Raw genomic sequence first — 7,380 nt, 5'->3', positions numbered from 1 at the left:
CTTTTATGGTTTTGGAGGGTAGTCATTTTAATTGCTTATAAATACTTTTCTAAGAATGAAGACACCCATGCATACCCTAGACACAGATTCTGTAGCTCTCAGCTACAGAGCTGGGGGAAATGGGCCTGATGTTCATTTTTCATGTGTTCAATATCATTTCTGGGCGTGGGGACCGTGTCATTGAAGGTGAAGGCACTGACAAATGTTGAACACATGACAGTTTGGATGTGAGAGAGAAGGTGGAACAGCATGCTTTGTTCAGGTCTGGAGAGAAAGGCAAGGATGTAGGAATGATCTGCTTGAGCTGCTAACCAGTGATGACAGATTACTTCTAGGCCTCTTGACTGGAAAACATTCCAGGGCACATGGAGATGGGAAGAGTGTGTTGTTATCAAGACCAGTCACATTCTGAAAATTAATACTTGCCTCCATACAAGCCCCCTCCTAGAGGTCAACAGCTTTTCACAAGTGGGGCACACTGTTGCTGACCCCTGATTTCTGGAATGTAGAGGGTCAGGAGACCTTCGTACCTCCCGGAGGAGGCACAGTGTGGCCTATAGAAAGAAGGGCTCACTCTTTATGTCAGTTCATGAAATTGTGAGAGATAAAGAAACCATTTAAAATGCAAGTAGGTCTTCATTGCCCCCTGCAAGTGTAATCTTATTAGTAGCTGTATTATTATACAATATATTTATTGTATAATAAGCAGAAGCTTTGGGAGATAACTGGACATCTGATTAGGAGAAAAAGAAAGAGTAATTTTTGCAGTAGGTCCCTTCTGCGAAGATTTGAGGGGAGGAGAAGGTACAAAAAGAGATCCTTAAAAAAAAAAAAAAAAAAAAAGATCCTTAGTGAAATCACAGATTCTCCTGAAGTCTTTTTATTGGCCATTTGTATATCTTCTCTGGAGAAATAGCCATACAGATTCCTTACCCACTTTTTAAGGGACTATTAAGGGAACCATTCCATGAGATTGGGGAGTCATGGCAGGGGTGCTGAATGCTACACTGTGGTTTAGCTAAAAGTTTGTAAAGAATGCTTTATTTCAGTGTGAATTTCCTCATAAAAACTTGCTGGCTCATCTACATGAAGGATTTCCCACACTTTGCATTGGCAACTGTATTTTTTAATTAAATTATCACCATATTGTATTTTAATCTCATCATCTTTTCTGAAAATAAATGATAAATTAGGAACAGAGTTAAATATATGAGCATTTAAGTTGATGCCCATGAATATGACAGGTTAAAATCAACATATTGGTGATAGAAGTGGATAAATACCAATAAAGTATAGAAATCTGACAAATGTTAAGCTTGATATTTCTCTATATGTTGGTAGATTTTCAGGTAAGTTGTTATTTTTGAGATTTTTGGCAGAGCAAAAATATAATTGTCTTGGCAATTAGAAAAATTTGTTGTACATCATGGGTTCCTCAATTAAGATTTTGTGCAAAAATCACTTTGGGTCCCATTTTCTTTCTTTCTTTTTTTTTTTTTTTTTGTTTTTTTCGAGACAGGGTTTCTCTGTGTAGCTTTGCGCCTTTCCTGGAACTCACTTGGTAGCCCAGGCTGGCCTTGAACTCACAGAGATCCGCCTGGCACTACCTCCCAAGTGCTGGAATTAAAGGCATGCGCCACCACCGCCCGGCAGGTCCCATTTTCTTAATGTGTAAAAGGTATAGTTAGAATGGGAATCTTGATCATTTCTTTCAATTTTGAATTCATATAATATCTATTTATTAATGCTTAGTTTAATATCAGTAAGCTTATTCTATTGAAATGTTATATGCATTGGAATATATATCCTTATTTTGGGATATACACACATATATGTATCTATCTATCTATATATAATCTTTACAAAGAACATAGAAGCACCAGGATTATTTTTAATATACTCGATTAATTAAAGATGACTTTTCAAGTGGAGTGGAGCTTTACTCAGTTATAAGATATAGGACAAATTTCAATGTTTTCATAGTTGAATGAAGCTATATTTAGTAATATATTTTCTACTGCATAGTATACATAAAATATATTAATAAAATTTTTTCTCATAATGCACTTAATTGCATGGCATAAATCATCAAATGGAACAAGCATGGAAATCTTGTATCTTTACAATCTTAGCCACCTTTCTAAGCCCATTCAAATCCTTGAGAAGACACTTAAACTTGTCTTTCTGAAGTTACATTCATGCTAAGACTCAGATGCAATAATATCAAGCAATTTATTAACTGTGTTGTTGACTGAGTTTGTACAAGACTAGATAGATCCACACAGACGTTCCATGTCCATGTTTGAATCCTATTACAATAACTAGAATGACTTGCTATTAATACTAACACTTTTCAATCTATCAGTTTTATTGAGATACAGTTCACACATTATACAAGTTATCTTTCTGAAGTGAACAATTCAAGGGCTTTAGTATATCCACAGACCTGTAAAAACTATCACCATCATCAATTCTAGAACATTTTCATCACCTTTTTTGTCTCTTCCCTGTCATGCCTTTCTTACTCCCAAGTCCTAGGCAACTGTTAATCTGCTTACTCTAGGCATGTCATGGGAATGGATTCATATAGTATGTGGTCCTTTGTGACTGGTTTCTTTTACTTAGCATAACATTTTCAAGGTTCATCCGTTTTTAATGATGAATACATTTATTGTGTGGATGAACCACTCTGTGTGTGTGTGTGTTTTCATCCTTTGAGGACTTTTTAGTTTTTTTTTCATTTTTTTTTTTGTTTGTTTGTGAGACAAAATTTCACTATATAGCCTTGTGTAGGCCCCAGAATTCATTATCTAGACCAGGCTAGCCTTACACTTGGAGTAATCTCCTGTCTACCTCTGCCTCCTAAGAGCTAATATTGCAGGTGTAAACTGACACGTCCAGCCTGTTTTTACTTTTAACTATCATGAGTAATGCCGTTGTAAACACTGCGGATATTATTGTGAGGACACGCACCTTCATTTCTCTTGGGTATGTACCTGGGGGTGGAGCTGTGAAATGTTGAAATATTCTTTTACTGTCTTCCAAAGCCCTGTTTCTCATGCTTACCAGAAATGCAGAGCTATGATTTCCCCATATCCTCGCTGACCTTAATATTATCAGTCTTTCTGATGATAGCCAGCCCAGTGAGCACACAGTGCTGTCTTGCTGTGGTTAGATTTGCATTTCTTTCATGACCAAATACATGCTCAACATCTTTTCCTATTTTTTTATTGGCCATTTGTATATCTTCTTTGGAGAAATAGCCATACAGATTCCTTACCCACTTTTTAATTGGGTTATCTCTTTTTTTTATTGTGGTATATTTTTCTTGGTATATAAACTAGGTTCATGCCCCTTATAAGATATATGATTTGCAAATATTTTCTCTCATTCTGTGTGTTGTCTTTCAGCTTTCTTAATGGTGTCTTTTGTAGCACAAAGACCTTCATTTTTGGGAGGTCTTGTTTATTTATTTTTCTCTTGATAGTGCTTTTGATGTGAAGACCAAGATATTTTGATGAACTCTTTTAATCTGATGTTTCATATTATTATTATTATTAATGCTATCATCATCCTTAATAGTAGCAGTAGTGATAACTGATGTGCATTTTGAAAGTGCTCTTAGTGCATGTAAATTTAATAGTATTTGATAAACTATCTCTCCTCCCAAAAGATCTAAAATGTTCTTAAGGAAATAAATCATTCCTTCAATATCTTGATAAAAGGATCCTAAAGCATTATGAACTTTTTATTCCCATAGAAAATGGCCAGCACTTTCAATATTTATTCAATCAATGACTATTTATTAAGCCTTCACTATTTGCCTGATGTTATTTTAGACACAGGGTAGCAGTGAATAACACTGTTGGTGCCATCAGTGCCTTGTGAAAATGGTTTCTGAAGAAAGAAAGAAAGAAAGAAAGAAAGAAAGAAAGAAAGAAAGAAAGACCTCCCAGAATGCAGTATATCACAGTTGGAAGAAAGATGCATTGCAGCTTGACTTTTCTACCAAGTGATGCCCTCACCCTTGTTAGGACATTACATGTCCCAGATGGTCACTGCAAACTTGCTTGCTCATGTGCCAAGGTACAAGCGGGATGCATTATCGCCTTAACTCGGAGTTTGTTTTGTGGTTTTCTTTGGAAATCCTAGCATCATTTAGGATTCATTTTTCCAATTGACTTTATTTATAGAACAGTAATAAGATATTTCTCCATTATTAGCAGGAAAGGAAAAACCCTGCTTATTTAGGGTTTTGGAAAACTGCACATTTTTCTTAAAGGTATTTGGTGAAATGGATTGCAGAGATTTACAGACTTCTTTTTCTTAATTTGCCTAATTGAGTTTAAAGGAAAAATGAGTTGAACCACATGTCTTTCATACAAAATAGAAGCTCTCACTGTGCAACAGAAAAGGGACTCTTTAAAGAGGCTGCCATTGAGAAATGTTGCAAAGCGCCAGGAAGCCTTGCAATGAATGAACATATTTTGGAACCCTCAGAAGCTTTTGCTCATTTGTTTGATAAACCTGAGTTTGATAACCATGGTGTGTGGAACTATGAGGTTGTTTACATCTGAATGTTTGTTGCCTACTCAGATTTACGTTGAGGTCCCTGAGAGGGCAGGGCAAACCTCAAAAGTTCTTGATTGGAAGACCCTTATAGATTGAGTAGGAGAGAGGCATAGAGATGCATTGTGGGCAGCTGTTCTGACCCAGCTACAAATACTGGGACACTATTGAACAAATTCAGTGAGTCTCCTTGACAGCTTCCTACTGTGGGATGTTCTGTATGGCAAATGTGTTGCTGATTGGTCAATAAATAAAACACTGATTGGCCATTGGCTAGGCAGGAAGTGTAGGCGGGACAAGGAGGAGAATAAAGCTGGGAAGTGGAAGGCTGAGTCAGAGAGACACTGCCAGCCGCCACAATGACAAACAGCATGTGAAGATGCCGGTAAGCCACGAGCCATGTGGCAAGGTATAGATGAATGGAAATGGATTAATTTAAGCTGTAAGAACAGTTAGCAAGAAGCCTGCCAAAGCCATACAGTTTGTAACCAATATAAGTCTCTGTGTTTACTTGGTCAGATCTGAGCGGCTGTGGGACTGGCAGGTGAGAGAGATTTGTCCTGACTGTGGGCCAGGCAGGAAAATTCTAGCTACAAATGGCAGGAAAACTCTAGCTACAGCTTCCACCAAAATTTCCAGTCTTCCTTGTCTTTCCATGCTATTCTCTCTGTCCTGAACGCCCTTCCTTGTCTGCCTTCTTTTTCCTCAGTGAAGTTTTCCCCAATTTCCATTCCTCCCAACAAGAGACACACACTTTCCCCAAGACAAACAAGCTCTTCCTGGAAAGTGTTGGAAGAGCACTCTGCACACTCACCCTTTTGTGTTTATTTACTTCTTCTATATATAGGAGCTTGTGTGAAGGTCAGAAGATGACTTGCAGCAGTGGGTCCTACCACTCTCCTTCTACCCTGTAGGTTTCAGGGATTGAACTCAAGTTGTCAGGCTTGGGGGCAAGCACCCTTACCTGCTTGAGCCAATTTGCTCTCCCTGCATGCTTCTCTTAAAGAGTATAAATATCTTAATGTGTGCTTTTCATTTAGGTCAACCAGCCCACCTAAAATATGTACCCACCCACTGCTAATGGGCATGCATTTCTGCCTCAGCACTTAATTCTAAGTAACAGAAGGGCAGAGATTAAAAATATACATCTGGAGAGTTAAGCATTATCATTTCTACTGTAGTTTAATTGTGAAGTACGCTTCCAAAAGGCACATGTGTTGGGGACCTGGTCCCAGCTTGTAATACCAACCACTGAGAGGTAATTGGATTATGAAGGTTCTGACAGGTTAATCCACTGATAGGTTCATAATTTGATAATGATTTTGGGTGGTAGTGGAAGCTACAAGGTAGGACTTAGATGGAGGAAGTAGGTCCTCAGAGCCTGCTTTTGAAGGGTACATCATGCCATGGGATCTTTCTGAGTTCTGCATCTCTGGCTGACAATCCTGATGTCAGGGACCATCTTCTCTGCTAGGGACATGTTCCCACTGAATTCCTTTCTCCTCTTCCTACATTCATTCTCCCTAAAGAGCACCCAATGTCAAAACACTGGACAGACACTTGTCTGTTATTTTAAAATCCTCTTCTCATGTCAAACCAGACCAGTCATTTGCCTGTGAATGCAATTATTTCTATTACCTTACTCAATTAAATAAGATAATTCCCCATAGAAAAGGTAGGAAAAAGTCAGTGTTGAATCTTCCTTATACTAGATAGAAAAACAGCTAGAGTTTACAGAGTGATGGTACACAGAACATTGTTTTATTTAACATTTCTAACAACTGTGGGAGGTGTTTTTGTCCAGACTTCACTAATGGGAAATTAAAGATCATAGGAGTTAAAGACTTGATTTTATTTAATTTATTTTTTTTGTAAGTTTGAGAATTTTTTTTATATTTAAAATTTTTTTTATTAAGACATTTTCTACTCAGCCTACATACCACCCACAGATCCCACCTCCTCCCTCCTCCCACCCCCCAGCCCTCCCTCCCAAGCCACACCCCATCCCCACATCCTCCAAATCAAGGTCTCCCAAAGCCCCTCCCCACTGCACAAGGTGCCACACTGCAAGCACCGGGCTCCCAAGAGCCTGCCCATGCACCAGGGATGGATTCCAATGCCCCCCAACCCCGCCAGGTGTCCCCTAAACAGTTCAGGCTAAACAACTGTGTCCCTTATCCAGAGGATCTAGTCCAGTCCCATGGGGGCTCCCCCTCCCCTCGCATCCTTCCTCTCTCCCATAGACTGGATTCCCAGAGCTTAGCCTGGCACCCGGCTGTGGATCTCTGCATCTGCCTCCATCAGGCACTGGATAAAGGCTCTATGATGACAGTTACGGTATTCACTAGACTGGTCATCAGAGTAGACTAGTCCAGGCACCCCCTCGATCACTGCCAGCAGTCCAAGATGGGGTCATCCCTGTGGATTCCTGAGAGCTTCCCAGCTGCCTTTTCCCACTCCCATGATGTCTTCATCTATCATAGTATCTCCTTCCCTGCTCTCCCACTCTGACCCCACGCCAGCTCAACCCTCCCATTTCCCTATGTTCTCACCCCCTATTCCTTGCCTTCTGCCACCCCCATCCCCCACCCCCATCCCGCTCATGCAGATCCCATCCACTTCTATTTCGGGGGGCGATCCCTGTGTCCCTCCCAGAGTCCCTCCCTATCGGCTAGCCTCTCTGGAGCCGTGGGCTGCAGAAAGATTTGATTTTAACCATTTGATTATTAACGATAAGCCGGAATGAAGCCTAAGTTGTCTGATGCCTAAATGGTGTGTGACAGAAAGAAAAGGAGACTGGAATAATAATAA

Source organism: Peromyscus eremicus, chromosome 7 (assembly GCF_949786415.1).
Source record: "Peromyscus eremicus chromosome 7, PerEre_H2_v1, whole genome shotgun sequence".
Lineage (NCBI taxonomy): Eukaryota > Metazoa > Chordata > Mammalia > Rodentia > Cricetidae > Peromyscus > Peromyscus eremicus.
This window is presented reverse-complemented; position numbering follows the sequence as displayed.